Source organism: Protopterus annectens, chromosome 1.part2, assembly GCF_019279795.1.
Source record: "Protopterus annectens isolate FY-2018-M chromosome 1.part2, PAN1.0, whole genome shotgun sequence".
Lineage (NCBI taxonomy): Eukaryota > Metazoa > Chordata > Ceratodontiformes > Protopteridae > Protopterus > Protopterus annectens.
In genome coordinates, this window is record NC_056727.1 from 984,205,637 (window position 1) to 984,229,628 (window position 23,992).

The following is a 23,992-nucleotide window of genomic DNA, read 5'->3' on the forward strand; positions in this document are numbered from 1 at the left end:
TGCTACTATAAAGTCAAATATTAGCAAATGGAAAAGGTTTTCTAGTTGGTGCCAGCAACATAACCAGTTCCATTCAGGGCTAGTTGTTCTCTGTTTTTACAACATTTGTGCAAGTTACTGTCTTATAGCCATTCTGTCGAAATATTTTTGAAAGGAATTTGCATAAGAAGACTCCAAGAAAACTGGCGACCCATTCTTGGGATCTTAATTTTGTGTTAGGAAAGCTAACACTTGATCCATTTGAACCAGCTAACATGGCTGACTTGAGTTTCTTAACATGGAAAACAATTTTACTGATTGCAAGAAGGGTATCTGAGTTGCAAGCTCTTATAGTGGTCAACCTATCTCATTTTCTACAGGGTCAGGCATTCTTTGAGAGCTGATCCTTCTTGTGTGCTTAAAGCTGTAGCTAAGTTTACTTTAAGCCAAACTATCAAACTTTCCTTTTTCTTCAGAAACTTGAAAATGAGGGAGAAAGGATACTCCATACTCTGGATGTCTGCAGACAACTCAGATTCTATTTTGACAGAACTAAATTCTTCAGATCTTCAGATCAATTGTTCATTTCTTGTAAAGGTGAAAAGAAGGGACAACCTGTGTCAAAACAGAGTATTTCCAAATGGTTGTATGTGGCTCTTTCCTTTCCTTATACTCATCACAACAAAACTACTGCAGGTAGGGTCAAGGCCCAGTCTACCAGGGCTTAGCTTCATCTATGGCATTTTGGAAAGGTTTGGATTCTAGAAGGATTCTATAAGCTGCAATGTGGTCCTCTGTACATACATTTACAGGGCACTATAAGCTTGATAGGTCTAGATCTGGCTGTGCAAGGACTATTCTCCAGGGGCTCCTGGACTCTGCTTCTTCTAAAAATATGAAATGAAGCGAACCACAACCTTGAAACCAACCAATAAATATAATAAAGGTTGTAAAGAAAGATACCGGGATGACCACAGCAAGAAAAAAGGTTTATTCAAACCCAGCACGGCACAACACAGAAAACACCATACATTAAGGCTCCATTTAATATACATTTTTGTCAAAGATAAGACTTCATCAGATAAAAAAATTGAAATACAGCAGGTTTAAATAGGACACATAATTAGACACAGCCAATCAAAACACATATTTAAAATAGCAATTAAATAAATGATTTAACCATTAACTACCATACTAATATTGCACCCTAGCTACTAAAAATCGTACATATTAAATACACTGTACACATTATCTAAAACATTTAAATATATATAAAACCTTAAATAAATATGTATATGTTAAAAATATATATGTTTTTAAAATATATATATATATATATATATATATATATATATATATATATGCATTTATATATGGACATTTATAAGGACATTAATACATAACCTCTAAACCTATAGAAACTCCATCTAGTGGCCAAAATAAATTTTGCAGTACATATAAAAAACGTGTGTATTGTTACAATTTTGCTGCCCTAAGCTTCAATAAAGGAGCAATGGAAATGCTCTCATTTAAACCTGGAGGTCAAGCCGCTTCCAATGTAATCTGCCAGTATAATTACCGGTATTCCAATCTAGATTCCCATGCTCTCCCCCTTGCATCCATCCGTACAACTTCTAAAACAAAAAACAAATATTTTTCTTGCCCACATATTAGGGAATGCTTAAAAAGTGTGTTCTTATCATCATTATCTGACCCCCCACTTCGACCTATTGCTTCTTCTGAAGGGTCAAAAACAGCCCCTTTAGCTAAATTGTTGGATACAAGACTCAAACATTTTTTTTGGTTCTGAGTCAGTGATTCTAAAAGACTCTTGGGATTTCCTTCAAGGGATTGATTTGGGCCAGCCCTTTGAAATAATTATTTTTGTAACAGTAGATATTAAGGACTTATTTACTGTTATTCCGCAGGATACAGGTTTGGAGTGGTTGGAATTATCCCTGGTGGACAAGGGCAATATAACTAGTGCCCAGTTACAAGTCATTCTTTATCTTATGGAGCTTGTTCCAAAGAATAGTTTTATTTATTTTGGAGGGGAATACTTCCACCAGGTGAAGGGTGTTGCTATGGGGGCTAATTGTGCCCCCACCTATGCTAATATTATCCTTGCATGGTGGGAGAAGAATTTTATACTCAACTCCAGATTTTCTGAGTGCTGGACATATTATAAGAGGTTTCTTGACGATATAGTTATTTTTTGGAAGGATTCAGAAAATATGCTCCAGGAGTTTTTGAATTATTTGGAAACCACAACTTGCTTTTTTACATTTTACTAGTTCTATTGCACAAAATAAGGCTAATTTTTTGGATGTGAGCATAATTAAAACCAATGAAGGTTTAAAATCCATGGTTTTCCAAAAGGAAACCATTTCAAATTCCTATTTGCACTTTAAAAGTGCTCACCCTTATTCGCAAAAGAGGAATATCTTTAAGGGTCAGTTGATTAGAGCTAGTAGATTAACATATTTGGATGAAGATTTTGAGCAAGAGGTTAAATACCTTGAAGGGTTATTCAAAGAAAGGGGGTACCCTGATATATTATTAAGGGATACCGTGACATACGTTATGAATCTTCGTGCTTCTAGGTATAGACCATTGTTAGGTAGGGGTGAACAGTTGGAGGCCCAATTAGACAAAGAGGGCAGTAGTGAATTCTGTAGAGCATTTACCGTGGAGTTTAACTCAGACTCCAAGGTTGTGGGTGAAGAGATGAAGAAAGAGTGGAACAGATTTTCTTCACTCACTGATTTAAGGTGTTTCACTAACAAACCTATTAAGATTATGTTTAGAAAAGGAAGAAACCTGAAGAAATTATTTCAATGGGGTGGTGGAATTGGTTTTGGGAACAAGAATAAAAAGGTTGGTACCTTCAAATGTGGGGCTTGTTCCCAGTGTGCTTATATATCTAATAAAGACAAGATAGAGATTAAGTGTAGAAATAGAACTCTTTCTAGTGTATGCTATAGTAATTGCAATACTAGTGGTATTGTTTATTTGGCTATGTATGAATTTTGCAATGCTTTTTACATGGGTAAAACTGAAAGACCTTTAAAGAAGCGCATCTATGAGAATGTTTATGATATTAGTAAAAAGAATGATAAGAACACACTTTTTAAGCATTATCTAATATGTGGGCAAGCAAAATATTTGTTTTTTGTTTTAGAAGTTGTACGACTGGATGCAAGGGGGGAGCATGGAAATCTAGATTGGAATACTGGGAATTATACTGGCAGGTTACATTGGATGCAGCTAGATCTCCAGGTTTAAATGAGAGTATTTCTATTGCTCCTTTATTGAAGCTTAGGGCAGCAAAATTATAACAACAATACACACATGGTTTTTATATGTACTGCAATATTTATTTTGGCCACTAGATAGAGTTTCTATAGGTTTAGAGGTTATGTATTAATGTCCTTATTAATGTCCATATACAAATGCATATATATATATATATATATATATACCAAATCTATATATATATATATATATATATATATATATATATATATTTAAACATATATATTTTTAACATATACATATTTATTTAAGGTTTTATATATATTTAAGTGTTTTAGATAATGTGCACAGTGCATTTAATATGTATGATTTTTAGTAGCTAGAGTGCAATATTAGTATGGTAGTCAATGGTTAAATCATTTATTTAATTGCTATTTTAAATATGTGTTTTGATTGGCTGTGACTAATTATGTGTCCTTTTTAAACCTGCTGTATTTCAGTTTTTTTATCTGATGAAGTCTTATCTTGGACGAAAACGTATATTAAATGGAGTGTTAATGTATGGTGTTTTCTGTGTTGTGCCGTGCTGGGTTTGAATAAACCTTTTTTCCTGACTCTGCTTCTTCCACCTACCAAATGTAGTAAGCTAGGGAAATCTTCACATACAGCTAAGGCTATTGCACCAGTAATAAATATGATAAACATAGTACAGTTGTGTAAGTAAACTTGTACCGATAAAAAAACAAACAGCAGCCTGGAAACCCAGGAGTAGAATCCACCAAATTTCTTCTGGACAACAGAACCGGAGTCCCTACCCCCAAGACAACAAGAGGAAGTGGCAGGATCAGAGGAATGGTTACAATGACAACATGAGATATTAGAGGTGACTGTTTCTGAGACATAATGTAATTTATAATTCCTCTCATGATTTCAAAATTTACAACCACACCAGTGTGCCACTTACTATTGTACATGCTGACTTGCTCATCAAAGCAAATAAATTTGTTCCTAGTAAATCTATGGATGTTGTACAGCTTATTTGTGACCTGAAGTTATATGTACGCAATCTGAATTTAAAGTATAAACATAAATATAATGGCAATGATGATTATTATTCTAGTAACAAAGATATGAGTGCCTAGCATATATAATTCTGATTTACATCACATTCTAAAAACATTTGAAATGGCATGTGAAATTGATTTCGGACACTACTTGAATGCCTATACTGTTAATAGCAATTTATCTTTACAAGAATCAGCTGTACTAATGGAGTTAAAGTCCAAAAATTAACTCAGGTTCATGCAACCTGATAAGGGAGGGGGCATTGTAGTTATGCAGAGACGATTATATACAAAGGATGTTTCATTTATTATATAGCAAGACTTATTGCGAGGCTTCATTAAATGAAGTCAGTATAGCCTATCGCAGAATAGACTGTGAATTACTGGACATGCTAACTCAGGACCAGATTTCAGTAAAAGAATATAATTATATGTCCACTGAGTTTCCTAAAACACTGGCGATCTTTGGTGTTCCAAAGATCCATAAGGATTTGGACAATCCACCCCTGTATCCAATAGTCTATCCAGGATGGTCAAAAACAAGCTATATAGCACAATTTCTGGATAGTAGGTTAAAACAAGATGTTCTTAGAAAACCACATATTTGTCACAACTCTTGGCAATTTTTTAGTATGTGTAACAAACGTGTACCATTCTATGAAGGAATTTTTTTAACTATATACGTGAAAGATATTTTCAGTTGTATACCCCATGAGACTGGCCTTGAATGGTTTTCAGATTTTTTACATCAGGAATTGGGGATTGAACAGGATACTATCAATGTATATACTCAACTAATGGAGGTTGTTTTAAAAAATTATATATACTTTGAAGGGCATTACTTCAAGCAATTGGAGGGTGTAGCCATGGGATCTGCCTGTGGCCCCCTTTTCGCAAATATCACTATAGCCTGGTGGGAAAAATGTTTTCTATTTCCGTGTACATATTTTGCACATATTTCCATGTATGCCCGATATTTGGACGATTTATTTGTTGCATGGAAGGGTCCCATAGAAACTATACCTCTATTTATAGACTACATTAATCAAATGACTGATTTTTTAAAATTCACTCATACTATTAATACAAAATAAATACCCTACTTAGATGTCATGATTTCTAAAACTAATAATGGAGGGATAAAATCTACTATATTCAGAAAGTCGACATGCTCTAATAGTTTTTTGCACTATACAAGCAGTCACCCCATGCATGTAAAACGTGGCATCATAAAAGGGCAACTAGTCAGAGCTGCCCGAATGGTCTCTAAATTTAAAGATTTCTTAAATGAATGTGAAAATATGGTGAAAATATTCCTGTACCGAGGGTATCCCCCTTCTTTGGTTAACAATATCAAGGAAGAAGTCATCTCTAAGTGTAGAACAGGTTTTGTCAACCTCTTTTGATAACCAATAGGAGTAATTTATCGCCAATTACTATTCGGAATGAAGGGTTATCAAATATAACAGGAGATATAGTTCCCAGTGAAGATACTACTATTTTAGGTAATGGTGGTAATAATAATTATATTAGTCCTATTAACAGAGATGAACCCTTTTGCCCCTTTGTGACTACCTTTTTTAGTAACAGCTCTATAGTTCTGGATATATTGACAAAGAACTGGAATATTCAGCAAGAACAAGATATGCTAGGCATTTTAGATAAACATCCTAATGTGTTGTATCGTAGAGGTGCCAATATAAAGACTATATTGGAAAGGCAGGCTAACACTGTAAATAAAAGGTAGGATAGTACCATGTGGTATGTGTCATCAGTGTTGCCATGTATTATCTACAGCTAGTCTCCAAATACAAGATAAAAAGATATATTTCAAGGCAAAATATAGCTGTTATTCACATGTTGTTGTTTATGCCACAGTGTGTTCTGATTGCATTGCTTTTTATACTGGCAAGGCTCAGCATAAACTGGCACAAATCAAATATGAACATATTTATGAAATAGGCCACCAAGATGATACAAAGGCATTATACAGGCATATCAAAATATTTCCCCAGCACTCTTTTAAATTTGTCGTTTTGCAACAGGTAAAGTGTGATAATCATGGGGGTCCATGGAAACTTCATTTAGAAGAAAAGGAGGTCTGATGGCAGATATTCTTAAATGCTTATTATCCACCAGGCTTAAATGATGCAGTTTCTATATCCAGTTTATCAAAACTGAAAGTTTATGACAGATGAAATATTTTATATTAAAATGTCAGTTGTTTTTTTATATTTGTATTTTTTATTTGAATTTTTTTTATATTTGTTCTTATATTTTTTCATATTTATATTCATATGTTATCATATGTATATATACAATCTTTCTTGGGGATTTTGTGTATTTGTTTATATAAGTATGTGCACAGATATATGTATATGTCTTTAGATCTGTGTATCCCTTTAACAGTGACTGTTGAGCTTGAATTAGCTTTTTAGTATTTTTATTGGTTGCTTTGTGTGCTGCTGGATTGAAATGATTGGTTTTATGGCTATAAATATGAATTTAACTTTTTAACATTGTCTGATGAAGTCTGGTGATGGTCACCAGACGAAAGCGCTAACCAGAATAAATTTGTTGGATTCTACTCCTGGGTTTCCAGCCTGCTGTTTGTTTTTTTATCTGGGTAAGTAAACTTACCATAACAGTAGATGCTCGAATGATCACTGCTGCAGTAGCTGCTCCCTCCCTCCATCTCTTTTGTTTTTTTGTGTGTTATTTATACTAGACCTTGGTTATTTATTTTTCATTGTTCCTAGCATTGTCCTTTCAGGGCTCAGCCTCCCTCACTGCCAAACAGTTGGGGTGCATGGATGATGCCCTGAAGCATTGGCAGCTGTCCAGCTGTTATATCCTTGGCAGGGTATAACCCATATGGTTAAGGATACTACAGCACTGATCATTTGAACGTCTACTGTTATGTTAAGTTTACTTACACAACTGTATTTTATAATACCTATCTGCAATACCAGCTAACCGTGGTACATATTTCATCAATGTTATTACTAGTTACAGAACTCAGTACTTCATATGCTCCATAAATCAGGGTATAAATTAAAATCTAATAGCTGGACTGGTCTACCTAGTGAATATGTTCTATGACTTTTATTGCTAAATTCCTTGACATAAACATATCATCAAACTTATTGATATTAGTAATACAGCAACCTAAACTATCTACAACTATGTGATGAGGTTTGAAATTAATGCCATCCTTTTGTCAGTGTACGTTCATAAGTTCATTGAGAAATACAAAACTATCAGTACACAAGTATTATAAGCTTAGCCAATATCTAAAGGTTAGAATCAAACCTTGTACCTTGCATATGTAAGGTAAAGTCCTTAACCATTATGATCCCAACACCTGCCATAACCAAATAAGCTTTACATAGTAAATCTAGGGAACAAGGTTTTAATCACCTTCTCCAAACATTTTATTGGGCAATCTTACTAACAGTAACATTTATAAACCCACACAACGCTGTTCAGGAGGGACTACTAACACTTCTCCAGTGCCAACACCCCTTTCATGCATCACTTAGCACATGTACAACATATAAGACCAATCTGGTAACAATGTTTCAGTTATGTTTCAATGGCCCCAGCTGATAAAATAAGTTATAATAGCTTATAGCCAGTGTACCTTTAAGAAGGGCAGATACCAGGGGGGTGGAGCCTGAATGGCTAACTGAAAGCAGCAGTATTTTACAGCTCCATATAACTAGTTAAATAAGACAGGAAAAATATTCTTTTTTTTTCTTATAAGTATAAAATCTTATAGATAAAGGACTAATTTACATAATTAGAAACTTTGGTGAACTTTTACAAATACTTTCCAGTCAAAAAGCTTGGAGATATATTCACTTGTTAAACTGAGCAACTCAAAGAATTCTCACCAGGATGCTGCCTTAAAGAAGGAACTACAACAGATGGCATCTACCCTGCAGGAGCTTTCTTTGAAGATGGATGATTTTAAAGAGAACCTGGAAAATCTTAAAACAAGCAGTCAAAAACAGGCTGACACCCTCAAGGAAATGCTACAACAACACCAGAGAAGGATAACAGGAATAGAGGTTTCTCTAAATGACTTAGAAAGCAGACTTAAGGAAGAGGAAACAGAAAGAACTGCTTCTTAAACAAAATGCTTGGTTGGTTAATAAAGTAGATGACTTGGAAAATAGGGAGAGGAGAAATAACATCAGGATATTTGGATTACCTGAAAACACAGAAGGTGACGATATTATTTCCTTTTTATCATGCTGGATCCCTGACTTTTTAAATTAAAAAAAAAGGACTTTCCTTTGGCATTGAAAGCTCACAGAGAGCTCTTGGGAAACCTGCCACTAACTCAAACTCTCCTCCTAGGTCAATAATTATCAAATTTCTTTCATACTTGGACAATGAACTGATTTTAAGATCTGCTTGGAGGAAGGCACCTCTAAAATATAAACAGACCCTGGTAAGATTTGATAATGACTATTCATCTAGAATAATGGAACAAAGGAAAACATTTTTATTTATTTATTTATTTTACATATGTTAACCAAGGGTGTCTGACTGAGCCGAAAAGACCCTTTTTCAGCAGAGGCCTGGGGAGAAAAGCTCCACAAAGAAAAATTACAGAGACATTTAGTTATTTAGACATGATCAGTATACACACAAATTATAAGAGACATGTTTTTATAGTGGTATGCAGCACATAAACAGTTACAGTGGAGAGAACAAACAAAAAAATATTAATTTTAAAAATAAAGATAATTAATAGATTTGTGGTGTACAGCTGAAATTTGGAACATAGGCAGAATACATACATAGTACACAGGTACAGTGCATACATTGTAGATTAGCCAGTGTTTGTGAGTAAGACTGAAAACTATTATCAAGTGCTCTACATTTAGTGTGTATATGTTATCCGCTTTCACTAGCCTGGGGAGCAATCATGGCACTGCCAACTTTGCTTGAGATGTTGCCTGATGAGGTCTTTAAAGGAGGCTTTGGATGATGTGTTTTGAATGCTTGTAGGGACAGAGTTCCATTTTTTAGCCACTGAACTACTATATAGTGCATCTCCAAAGCTACTGTAGCTGTTGGTGACTTCTAGTAGTAGTTTGCTTGATGATCTAAGAGGCTTTTTGGATGAGTGATGTTGTACTAGGTTTTTGAGGGCAGGACACTTATTGGGGAGGTAATAGATACAATGACAGAGGCAGAGCTGATTGTAGGTTAGGAGGTTGGGCAGTTCAAGCCAGTGGAGCTGTCTTGAAGCTGTACAGTGATGAGTTCTGTATGAGAAATTTGCAGCAAAGCAGGCAATTCTGTTATAGCAGGCTTCCATTTTGCTTAGTTCAGTTTTGTTGAGGTTAGCCAGAATGGGAGAGGCATAGAGTAGGGTGGATAGAAGTTGGGAGCGAGCAATGGCTGATCTTGTGTTGTTGGTAAGAAATGGTTTGATATGGTAGAGTGACCCCAATTTGGCATGTACTTTTTTAATAGTTAAGTTGAGATGACTATCAACGTTTAGATGGGAGCCTATGGTTATTCCCAATAGCTTAGCCTGTGCCACTGGAGCAATTGGAGTAGCATTTGTGCAGTAGATAGTGAATTGACTGTTAGTGTTTTTGTTAGAATTGGTTATAATCATAAGCTGAGTTTTCTTTAGATTGAGGATAAGTTGGGCTTTGGTAAGGTAGTTTTCAACATCAGAGAATGCTAGTTGAGTTGTTTGCAGGAGGGTGGGAATGTTTTGTGCAGCACAGATTAAGGTAGTGTCATCTGCATATTGAATTATAGATGCATGCTGTGTGGAGGTATGGAAGTCATTTGCAAAGACTGTGAATAGTAGTGGTCCTAAGATAGAACCCTGTGGGACTCCTATAGTTATGGGCAGTTGAGGAGAGAGAGAATTTTCCCATTTCACAGCTTGGTACCTGTCAGTTAAGTAGCTTTGGAACCAGGTAAGAGTGGAATTTGATAGATGATATTGGTTTAGTTTGTTTAGCAGGATTTGGTGTGAGACTGTGTCAAATGCTTTGGACATATCCAAAAAAAGAGTTGACACTTGTAGGCCTTCATTTTTGAGACAGTTTACTGTGTCTGTGAAGCAGAGGAGGGCTGTAGTGGTACTATGGGCAGCTCTGAAACCATGCTGAGTAGGTGACAGGATGTTCCTGTCTAGGAGATAGTTTTGCATTTGGGTATGGATGCATTTTTCTAGGTTTTTGGCTAGGGGGGAGAGTAAAGCAATGGGTCTGTAGTTATTAAGTTCAGTGGAGGTCCTGCCTTTATGTATGGGTGTAACATAGGATATTTTCCAGAGTCTGGGCACATAGTTTTCAACAATTGATCTGTTTATGAGAGTGGAGACTGGGATAGCAATAGCATCTGCTGTGAGTTTCAAGACATAACTGGGGAGTAGGTCAGCTGCTGTTGATGAGGTTTTTAGTTTGGAGAGCATGCTTATGATTGAAGTGGTGGAAACTGTTTTGAGGGTAAAGCTTGTATTAGTGCTATTTGTGTTGGGGGGGATAGTGAGGAAGGAACTGTCCTGTGATACTAAGGATAGAATTGAGTTCACAAAGTGGGAGTTGAATTGTGTTTCAATGGGAACTTTAGTGCCAGGGGTGGTTGGTTTGGGGGGAGCCTTTTGGGTGGATTTTAGTAGCTGGTTTACATTTTTCCAAATTTTTTGTGGGTTGTGTTGGTATTTAGTTTGTAATGTTGTGTAATAGGATTTTTTGTCCAGCCTAATGCATTTTTTTGCACGGTTGCGCAGTTCTTGGTACTTAGTTAGGCTTTGTGTTTCTTTGTTTTTTTGATAGTAAAACCAGGCAGTGCCTCTGAACTTGAGGATTTGTTTGGTTTCTTTACTGAGCCTTGATTTTATGCAATGGAGCAACAGTGTCTAGGTGTTGTAGAAATATTTTGCTGAAATATGCTACAGCCTGGTCAAGTGGGAGGGTTTTTAGGGGGGTCCAGTCACAGTTACAGAGTAAAGTGTTGAGGACCTCAGGAGATCATTTTTTTGTGTTTCTAGTGGATATATAGTTAGTGGTTTTGCATATGCTTGTTCTACTATGTATAAAGTATATTATGTTGTGGTCATTTAAGGTGTTTAGGAGACTGCCTGTGTGAGGGTACAATGTGGGGTTGTTAGTTAGGACCCAGTAAAGGATGGATTCCCTTTTAGATTTTTTATCACATCTAGTTGGAATTTGGACTAGCTGCTGTTAGCCATGGAGATTTATTCGATTACTTGGTGGTTCTGATATACAGGTGAACCAATCTAGGTTGAAGTTCCCCAGAATAAGGGTTTCTTGTGAGTATGTGGAAGAACACCAGGATAAGAAGTCTTTAAGGCTAGCAGGTGTATTACCAGGTGGAATATAGATCACAATTGTGGTGATGACCTGTTTAGGGTGAAGTTGTAGTTGTGAGATAAGTATGTCCCAATTATTGGGGGAGGGATAGGAGTTTGGTAATTGACGGACAGTTAAGTTGGACTTGTACAGTAAGGCAGTTCCAACCCCTTTACAAAGTGGTCTGTCTTGTCTAATGATATTGTAGCCGGTAGGGAGAACTTCTGAGTTAGCTATGTTTTTATTTAGCCAGGTTTCTGTTAATGCAACTATGTCTGGGGAGTAGTGTGCTATTGTGGCCTGGAGTTCAGGTTTTTTATTTTTGATACTTCTAATATTAATATTTAGCATTAAAAGATGGTTGGTTTTGCTGCTGTTGTTGGTTTACCACAGGGATGAAGAAAGTGGGGGTGTTATGTTCTGACATTTGTGTTGGAGCAGTTTGTGTTGGACAGGATGGATTTGGGCCTGGGTTGGGGTGAATATCCCCACTTATGGTGAGCCTGGAGTTAAAATGGTTATACAAATGTTGGAGTTTGGTGAGGCGTGTGAGAAAGTATTGTGTTTTTTTGAAGTAGGAATGAGAGCATATGTGTTTAGTTCTGAATTGGTCTGTTATGTAGTTCTTGAATAACTGTGGGCAGATATTATTATAATGTGTGGTGTCTGTATACGAGAGTGCATAATGTAGTGTTGTGCTACTAAGTTTAGGGATATTGCTAGAGTGATAACTTGTGGTGTTGTAAAGAATTATGAGAAGACAGACTAGACTTAGCTGTGTGATAGTCATGGTTATAAAGTTTAAGTTGTTTCTAGGTGGGGGGGGGTCTGAATAGGAATTATAGGGTTGCACTATATGTGGATGGGGAAGTAGTGTGGGTGATGTAAAAAATGCCTAGTGGGAATGAGAGTGATTGGGAGTATTTTGTGTGTGTCCAATGATAGTTTCTGAAACAAAATAACATCAAGGCTCAACTTGCATATCCAGCTAAGATAAGAATACTGTATGCCAACGAGATGAGGACTTTTATTGACTTAAAGGAAGCCTCTTCATTTATTAAAACTAATAATGTGATTACTTTACCAGAAGATATGGATTGGATGTCACCTTCTCTCAAGAGAACAAAATAAACAAATGTCTGGACAGATGTCAAAAAGAAGAAGCAAAAGACTGATACTGTTACAGTCAAATCTCTCAAAGCATCTACTATGATATGAATTGTTTTAACATTACTTTAAAGGACCAATTTTACTGCTTGGGATTTTAAAACAAAGGTAACTAACTACTGGAATCTTTATCTATATTTTTTTGAAAATAGATGACACATGAGAGTTTTCACATTACCTCAGGTATGTAAAACAGGGTACTTTTCTTTCACAGAATGAGGGTTATATAGCACATAAAATATTTATACTGTAAGTCAACATACATAGTATATGTGTATTTTCTCTTAATTTTCTCTTTTCTTTCTCTCTTCTCTCTTTTCTCATTATTTATTTTAACTGCATCTTGTCTCCCTTTCTAAATTCTCTCCTATTTACTGTACTAATATAGTCTGTATATATTTAATAACTCACTATCTATACATAGATAATAGTCTAAAATAATCTAGTTTTAAGGTAGACTAATTGGAATAGTGAACTTAATTAATTGTTATTACCATATTTATTAGATTAATCATAGTCACTGTTATGCTTATTGAGATTGGGGACATGTTCGTGATTAACTCTGAAATGTTCCATTCATGTACATATGTCCTTTGAATTCTTTACTTTTAGTATTAACAAATACATAAAAAGAAAGGAAAAAATGTACTGTTAGTTAAGAAAAGTGAAGCTTTCTTCACATTCTATTTGCGTTGCCATAGCAACAGTAAATAATTGCTGCAGTTTCTAAGGACACTGTGAACCTGTAAAGTGCATTTAGCCTCAGAGCTAACAAATAATAAGAAAAGGTAATGTTGCTTAGTTATTAAAATGAAAAACAACCTAAACAAGGTAAAATAAATTCATAATAGGATTATTTGTAAATATTTTATGATTTATCCTCATACAATTACATATTCCTGGAAACACAACTGAAATGTTCCCAAACTACATGTGCACTGAAATGTAGCTGTTTGATTAAAAAGTATTACTCACTTTAACATGCAGACTTCACAAGCTGTCTGCACTGTAAAAGTTACATTTTATATGTTACTTGAAATTGTCATTCTCTAGAGCATATGAAATGATGCATATTACTTTTTGCAACATGTTATCTTTGCAGTTACCTCATACTCTGTACAAACTCACTTGGTAACTGATAGCTATTTATTTAAAATATCAGCTTAAATATTAAATGTGCCCTTGCAATGCTATTGCCATTTTGACAAAATATAATCTGAACTGTAAAATGAATGACTTGAAAGAAGTGAAGTAATGCATAGATTTCAAAGACAGTTCTTGACAGTACAGTAAAAGTAATATATATATTCACAAGGAAGTATTAAAATGTTTTAGTCTTCCAGTTAAAATAGCTTACTGTCAACATTTTGCGATATCAGAAAGTTTGAAGAGCTAGGAAATTACTATTCTTTGTCTTTATAATTATTATTAGACAGATGTTAGACTCTGCTTAGTTTAATGAATTGTGACATATGTTTATGAGGAAAAGTGGACTCAATTACTCACATTGGACTACACATTTCTGGAAACTCAACTGAAATGTTTCCAAATTACTTGTGAATTTAAATGAAATTTCCTGATTAATAAGCATAATTTACTTTAACAACCTGAATTCATAAGCTATCTGCTCTATATATACTACATTATATATGTGACTTGCATATGACAGTCTCTAGAGCACACGAAAAAATACATATTATTTTTGCAACATGCTATATTTGCACTAATTATACATTCTAAACTAACTCAATTGACAACTGGCAAGTTATTTATTTGAAACATCAGTCTAAATATTAATTGTGCCTTTGAAATATTGTTGCTGTTTTGACAAAACAAAACCTGAATTGAAAAAGGAATGATTTGAAGAAGTGAAGTATTGTACAGATTTCAGACAGCTATTGACACTACAAACATTGAAATGCTTTATACTTTTAGTTAAAATAGCTTATTGTTAGCTTTTTGCTTTATCAAAAAATTTAAAGAGCTAGGAAATTATTTCTAATTTGTCTTTATAATGTTTACTAAAGTGTTAGTCACTGACTTGTTTAACGGATTGCAAGTCATGTACAATACAGACTACTGAATGTTATTTCTGTTTACCTATATTTGCTGAATTTCTTTTATTAGTACTGATTTAAAACAAGGGAAAGAAAGGGAAGGGAAATCTCTGTTTTTGATCAAGAGAGGAGAGGCTTAAGAGTATTCTAACTGCCCTGAGAACTCTCTAAGATGCTCTAAATACTATTTGATTAATACTTACCTAAGGTAAGTCTTGATTACCATATAGGTACCTTCACATTCATTCTAGACTTGATGTGATTACCCATTCTGGAACTAGGAGGTGCCCTATGCAGGATGGGAATTGTCAGGGTGATCATAGTTCATTCTTAGACTCTGCTTTGTAAATCTATAAATATGTAAAAGCACTGCACACTAGAATGTAGGGCGCCTCTACTCAGAGTCAGGATACCACTGATAAGCCATGTCTTTTCATAAGTGTAAGTTGAAGTTGGTCAGTTGAAGAGTGGGAATGTAAAGGAAGACAGTACACCTACAGTAAATTCATATTTCATTGGTAATCACTCATTGTCTCCTGTAGAGTCCTTTTAGTCAAATTATTTTAGTAATAATCTATTTGCTGTTGGCTTATTTAGTGTATGCTCCTCTGTTGCATTTAATTTATCCAAAATGACATATCTGACATGTTTGGGATCTCTTAAAGGTAACTAAATATTGGATATTTTCTAAGTCAACATAATAATTGTTTACACTACTAACATTCAATCCTGATAGATAAAATACTATAGAACAATAATAGAATAATATAGAATTCATATCTCTTTTAAGAAAATTCTCCATATAATAATTTAACATATGGAGCTCAGTTGATATTGTTGGTTAATAGTATGAGTGATAATCCAATAGATCTATCTTTATCTATTGGATTAGGAATGACTTTCATTCCATGATTAATGGGAATTTAATATTTACTTGTATTTGATACTTTAGAATTAATGTTTTATAGAAGTACTTTTTTAAAGCCTGACCAGAATTTTACCCTACTTATATTTAAAGAAGAAAGAACATTAAATTACACTCCCAAGTTTATACACATAAAAATAACATCCAATGTTATCAGAAAATATGGTATAACTACTATAATCAAAATAAAAAAAGAAGCAAAAAGTTTCTTCCAACAATAACTTGAAATGGATTTAACATTCTTATCATTAAATACTAGTGGTTTAAATAATGCAAATAAAAGATCAAACTTGCTAAAATATTTAAATCTAAATAAGGCACAAGTAGTATTTCTCCAGGAAATGTATTTTAAGACTAATGATAGCTTTATTTGGAACCCTAAGGACTATACAGTCTTAGCTCAATCCTCCTATAGAACAAAGACAAAAGGAGCATCAATTCTCTGGAAGAAAAACATAATCACTCCAAAAGTTATTTATAAATATGAAGACAAAGAAGGTCTACTAGCATTTGTTATAATTAAATTTAATAACAGAATATGGACCTTAGCTAATCTATATTGGTTTCCAGGAATTGGAGCAGGAATGGTTAAAAAAAAAACTAGATTTTATTTCCAACAATTATAAAGGAAATCTTATACTGGGAGGAGACTTTAATTGTACCTTAGAAGCTTGTGAAACCACCAAGAAGTCTTTTCACACAGCAACTATTTCAAAATCCTTAAAAACATTGATTGATTCATTTCATTTAATTGACACTGTTAAAGTAAAATATGATAAATCCTTATTATTTTCCCATAAAGACCATAGATTTGGAACATAAACCAGAACAGACAAATGATTTGTAGTTCAAGATTTACAAACAAAATTCCTCAACTTCTCAATAGTTCCATGCCCCTTCTCAGATCATGGCTCTCTGATAATGAAGCTCCAAATAGAGTTTAAACCTTTAATCCTCTCAACTAAAATTCCATCATATATCATGAAAATTAAAGAATTCAGACCCTGGATGTTGTCAGAACTACAATTATTTCTTGAAATTAAAAATGCAACAGAAATCAGTAGAGTCATGGTTTGGAACTCATTAAAAGCATATTTTTTGGTAAGACCATTAGCTGGTACAAAAACAAAGTTAATGGGAATTGGAATCTTTAGACTTGCAAACCAGACTCTTGACAGCAAAATCTAAAAAAAAAAATCAGAATCATCCAGAAGTCAAAAAAGAAATAGAGGAATTAAATAAAAAATATAATGAAATTCTAACACACAAAACTTGTCTAGCCTTGGAAAAATTTAAAATGAACTCATTAGCCACCTCCCCCAGATATCTACATAACTTATCTACAAGAATTAAAATACAATCTAAAGCAAATAACATTAGTAGCATATATCATGAAAAGAAAGGGAAAAAAGTATCAGATATAGGAGACATCCTTGAAGCATTTCAGTTTCATTATATGGAACACTTCAAAAAAGAAGATTTAGATACCAACCAAATAAACTTAGATACAAACCTTATCAATATAAAAAAATTCTGGAAAACTTAAAACTAGGCCTACAAAAACATATATCCTACAAAGAAATTGTTGACAAGATAAAAGAAAGTAAATCTAACAAACCTCCAGGGATATATGGTATAATTACAGAAATTTACAAACTCTTCCCTTCAACAGTAATCTCCCTTTTTCATAAAACTTTGCTAGAAGTCCAGTCAGAAGCAAAAATACCACCCTCATGGAAATATTCTCTCATAACACCAATTCTAAAAGATAATAAACCATCAGACCTTTGCACCTCATACAGACCTATATCATTATTGAATAATGATTACAAAATATTCATGTCAATACTAGCTAACAGAATGAAAATCCCACTTTCAAAGACAATTAATAATGATCAAACTGGATTTTTGTATAATAGGCACACACATGATAATATTAAAAGGATACTTACTCTTATAGATTATGTGAATGAAGAAGATAGAGAAACACTTGTAATCGGATTAGACATAGAAAAAGCCTTTGATTCCCTCAACTGGGAATATCTATTTAAAACTTTAGCATTATTTGAATTTCCTCCTCCCTTCATCTTATTACAAAAAAATATATATTAATAACTTTGCCTACATTAAATTAGGTCCTTTCACCTCAGAATATATCCATATAACAAAAGGTACTAAACAAGGATGCCCCCTTTCTCCTATTGTATTTGCTTTGGCTATAGAAATACTTGCAGAAATAATATGTAATAATCCAAGAATAAAAGGAATAGAAGTCTATGGCCAGTACATATCTAAAATAATGCTTTTTGCTGATGATATTTTATTAACCCTATCAAACTCCAGAGAGTTATTAGGAGAGCTAGAATAAGTAATGGAGAAATTTTATAAGATTTCAGGTTTACACTTCAATAGATCAAAATCAAAATTTCTATTTTTAAATAAGAAAAACGAACTACAAGTTACATATAAATCCATCATAGGAAAACAAGAACTTACCCTAAATTATTTAGGAATAGTGTTATGCAAAAATATAAACAAAACAATATTAATAAATTAGAAAAACATTATTGAAACAATAAATATATATATAGAAAAGTGGAACAAAATTATATTAACTTTTGAAGACAGATTGCAATTAATAAAAATGGTCTTATTGCCAAAAATACTATATGTAGCATTAGCAATACAGTTAATTCCTGAAAGATGCATTCTTAAAGAAATAAACTCATGTTTAATAAATTTTTTATGGTATCCCAAAAATAATAGAGTTGCTCTAACTCATCACATTAGACCCTGGAAACAAGGAGGATTGAACTTCCCAGAAATAGAAACATATATAAAAGCATCTGTGCTTCAAACTACAATAGACTGGATAAACCCAAATTATTTGCCAAATGGAAAGAAGTAACAATGGCTATATTAACAAATGAATTCAATCTGTTAAAAAAATTGTATAGTAGACAAATCAAACAAATCTTGTTACATACTATGCATAAATATACAATATAATATAACAAAACCTTCTAAAACAACACTGATTAATCATTACATCAATTCCTTTAGGAAACTTATCAATGCAAACATAGATCTAAAACTTTGGTTTGACCTTTTAACTCCATTTACCATCACAAAGAACTTTCCTCACAAAATATATAGGTAAACAATAACCTCCTGGGAGCAAAATTGATTCTTATGCTGGTTTCAATGTGTAAATAAATTAAATGTTTTAGCTATACATATGATAAAAACTGCTTACAATATTCCAACACAGGACTTTTTAACCTTACAAAGCATTCTAATGTACATTCAAGATTTATGCAGATTAATTAATAATTCCTCATTTAAAGATATTCCATATCTAATAAGTTTTCTGTATGAATTTATATATAATAGCTGTGAAAAGAGAAATTCCATTTCAAATCTATATAAAGAGTTAATAACATATAAAACAATTCCCAAACCATCATACTGGCAGTTCTTAACAAAAGGTCAGTCATCGCAGTTAACAGAAGAAATTAAAACTAACATCTTACTATCAGTTAATTACACCTCTAACACACAGAACTGGAAAATATTTAACTGGAAATACTTACACAGAGCATTTTTAACACAAGATAGAATTAAAAAGATCAGTACTACTACAAATGTTTTTTGCTGGAGGTGTGAAAAGTCAAATAAAGCAGACTGGATTCATATTTTTTATGAATGTAATAAAATTAAATCATATTGGAATGGAATCAATCAATTTTTACAAGCTTTATTTAATGAATCCTTTACCTTAACTCCTTAACTAAAGTATTGATAATTCTAAATGTAAATGAAGGTCCCTACCTGAATAAGACAAATATGTATTTGTTATGGACAATACTTGCTATATCTAGGAAATGTGTAACCAGAAGTTAGAATTCAAATACACCCCCAACCTTGGAAGAATTCTACACTTTACTGAAGACAACTGCATTGATGGAAATAAAAATCAAAGAACTATGAATCTATCCCAGGTCATTGGTAAATAATCCTTGGAAGAAAGTTATATCTTTGTTGGACACTCTGCAGTAATCAATATTGTATCTCTGATAACTGATCTGTTAATTCTATATTTAATAACATACAGCGTATATAATTGAAAGTCAGGCTATTGTAAATATTATATATAGTTGTTTAAAATGATATTTAAAAATATTATGTAAATGTTATTTTAATTGAAAATAAAAAAAAATATTTGAGAAAAAAAAGAAGGGCAGATACCAATAGGCATACCCACTGTAGGAGGTTGCAATTATAAATTAATAAATAAGACACAAGATTTTATACATGAATAAAGTAAAACACTTCACTTAAGAGAAAAACAGGTAAAAGCATATAGCGATTAAGTATATAATCTAAAAAACGACTGCATGAACAAATAAAGAAAATAGATTAAACAGCTGATAGCAGGCTAATGGAACAGCAACTAAATGTTCTTGTTTCTACCACTTTCTTGGGAATAGTATTGCATAACTCAAACTAAGCTGCTAAATGTAACTTGTGACTACAGAGAACACATATGTAGACAATCAGACTTTAAATCAGGGTTACTGGAAAACAGGCTATATTTTCCCTTCTATACAGTCCCTGCTAAGCTTCTTCAGAGTGAAGATGAAATTACACTAATCTTGGTTCAGCTTTCAGTACAAGTTAAAGGTTTCTATAATCCAAACAACAGTCCCAAAGAGAAAGGAAAGAGCAAATGCAGACCTGTTTCAGTACTTCCAGTTGGTTAGTGTGATTTCAAACCAAATCACAATTGTTAAATGTTTAAGCCATGCTGCTAGAACACATAACCTCATATCAAATATACTGAAATTCTTCCCCCTCACTACCAAATCATACAGAATGACAGACCTAATAAGAAAGGAAAAGTGGTAGCCACAATTTACTCCTCTTGTCTAACAGTCATATTTTCTCCTGCTGAACTATCCATAGCCTTCCTAAAAATCAACAAATATAAATCTTTATGGATAGCTGCCATCTACATTTCCCCTGGTGATAACATCCCCATCCTACATTCCCCCTGGTGATAACATCCCCATCCTACATTCCCCTGTTGATAACATCCCCATCTTACATTCCCCCTGGTGATCACATCTTCATCCTTGAAGACATTCTCTCATGGTTCTCTTCCAACATCACAACATCAAAAAGGAAACATTCATCCTTGGTGATGGAAACATTAACTGGGCCACCATCTCCTCACAATCTCTGAGCCAAACAATTAATCTCTTTAACTTCTCCCAGCTAATAATCTACCCTACCAGACCTAGTAAAGATGGATCCTCTGGCACTGTACTAGACTGGATCTTAGAAACTCATCTCAACCTAATCTCAAACAGTGGAATTATACCTGATCCCCTTAGTGATCACCTACCAGCATGTGCCTCTTCTGTCCAAATACACATCAATACATTCAAACTCGTAATCACACCAACTTCAATCCACAGACATTTTCCAGCCATCTGAAAAAAATGAATTGGGCCCCCATTAAGACTCTGCCTCTGGACAGTGCAACTAATTACTTCAACAAAACCTTCCTAGACTTACTAAACAGCCTAGCCCCTCTTAGAACAAAAGGAATAAAAGCCAAAATCATTACCTGGCTATCTAAGGAAACCAGAAAACAAATCCACCTCAGAGACAAATGTTGGAAGCAGTACCAAAAAAAATAAGTTAAACTCTCTAATCGAATTCAAACAACTCCACAGCTCAGTGAAGAAACTAATAACTAAAGACCATAAGACTTAATACTCCAACTCTAATCAGAACATAATTCTAACCCGAAAAAGTTCTGGAATTGCATTTCCTCCCTTCTAAACCCTAGTAGAAAAGACAATCCATGCCCTAACCCAAACTCCTCAGGCCATGAAATTGCATCTAATTTCAACACCTTTTTTGTTGACTGCATAGCCAAACTAACCTCAAATTTTCCCATCTTCTCTCCCTCTCATAGTCCCCCATCCACTGCTTTTCCCTCTAACACTCCACCTTTCAGTCTTAAACCTATCCCCACCAGAAGCATAAAAAACTCCTCCTTAAGCTAAAGCCTTGCTCCTACACTCCTGATAATCTGCCTCCATCCTTCCTTAAGATGGCTGCAGACAGCAATGCCCTCCCCATTTCCATTCTTATCAACAGATCCATCCAAGAAGCCTACATCCCCTCACTCTGGAAGAAAGCTTTTTTCACCCCTCTCCACAACAGCAGCAATAACACAGACACTACTAACTTCCGCCCTATAGCTATTTTCTCACCTCTTTCTAAACTCCTAGAAAAGTGCACTCATCACCAACATTTGCCATACCTAACACACAATTATCTTCTTACCCAAACACAACATGGTTTCAGGCCTGTCCACAGCACTACCACTGCTCTTCTGTCCTTCCTTGACACCATTAATCATGCTCATGACTCTGGGAAAATCATATCCATCCTTTACTTAGATCTCTCCAAAGCCTTTGACACTGTCTCACAACTTTCCTTCCTCATTTTCTCTCCTTCCTCCATAGCCTGGTTTACAAGCTATCTCTCCAATAGACAACAAACTGTTAAATGGAAAAATTCCACTTCATCCTTTCTATACAATCCCTCCGGCATTCCCCAAGGCTCTATTCTCGGCCCCTTACTTTTCAATATTTTCATTAATAACTTTCACAAATCCATAAATAATGATACACTGATCCAGTATGCTGATGATTCCACAATCATCTGTACAGCAAACTCTCCCTCTGAACTCCTTCAAAAAACCCAATCAGCGTTTTCCAATACTGAAACTTGGATGCTAAACAACCATCTCACTCTCAGTGCTAACAAAACAAAAATCATGATATTCTTTCCTTCGAGAAATTTCACCATAGACAAAAGTTCCTCTAAATTAAAAAGCCACAATAACACTCTAATCAATATTGTATCTCACATCAAACTACTCGCTGTCACCATTGATGAACATTTAAAATTCGATAGGGGTGGGAGGTTGGTGTAATGGTTAAGGTGCTTACGTTAGAAACACAAGATGCAGGCTTTGATTCTGACATAGGGTAATTGGCTAGGCTTAAAATGGCCCATAAGGGCAGTTAGCCTAGTACTAACCTATGAACCTATATCTACATCCAAAATAATATCAAAAACTAGGTCTGCTGTACAGACAAAATCACTATCTGACTGCTTTTACCAGACATACTCTAGCCTCCTCCTGCCTGCTTCCCTTTCTTATGTATGGTGTCCCTCTACTTACTCATTACCAACTTAGCCTAAAAAACAAACTGGAAGCCTGCTATAATAAAGTCTGTAAATTTGCTACTGGATCCAAATATTCCACCCATCACTGTCATTCCCTCCACTCCCTAAACTGGCTTGAGCTTTGTAATTTCCTGAAATTCATACAACTCACCACTACTCACAAACTCATATTTCAACCATTCACCTGCTACTGTCTTTCATCTTAACCCCTTACCTCTCCAGTCTTACTCTTAGATGTGAAAACCAAAACCTCCTTAAACCTCCTTAAAATCTGTAAAGCTCTTCACCCGCCTGGCCAATTACTTCTATCACACTCCTTAGCTAAACTATGGAATTTTCTCCCCCACTCCCTCTGCTGTACTCACAACCACTCTAATTGCAAATTTCTCCTCCATTCTTACCTAACCTCAAACTGGGACTGTTCCTACTCCCTTCCCACCTAAATTACACTGTTGTCTTTTTCAAATCTCCCTTCAATCTCAACTACTATCACCTCTGATCACTAACATTATTGTTAGAACAAACACTAGACTTCTATAAATACTTTATGACTTGTACTTTTAATTATATTATCTGTAGTACTTTTGACTTTATCTATATTTTAGCATTTGTGTTTTTTTAAATGTATATTCCCTGATTTTGTATTTGTATTTTAAATTCTATATTTAAGCTTTTGTATACTGTATATTCCATACTTTACTTATGTTATATTCTGTTAACTGCTTTTGGAGCTTTTCTTCCTGGGCCTCCACTGAAAATAGGCTCTGATTGGCCCAGTGGACTTCCCCGGTCATCAAACTGGAAATAAATAAATAAATAACAAGGCAGAAGCAAAACAAGGATGGAATGAAGTGGGTAGCCCACCCAAGCTAGATTAGGAACTGCAGTTCCTGGATTCTTTGGTAAGGAAAGGTACTT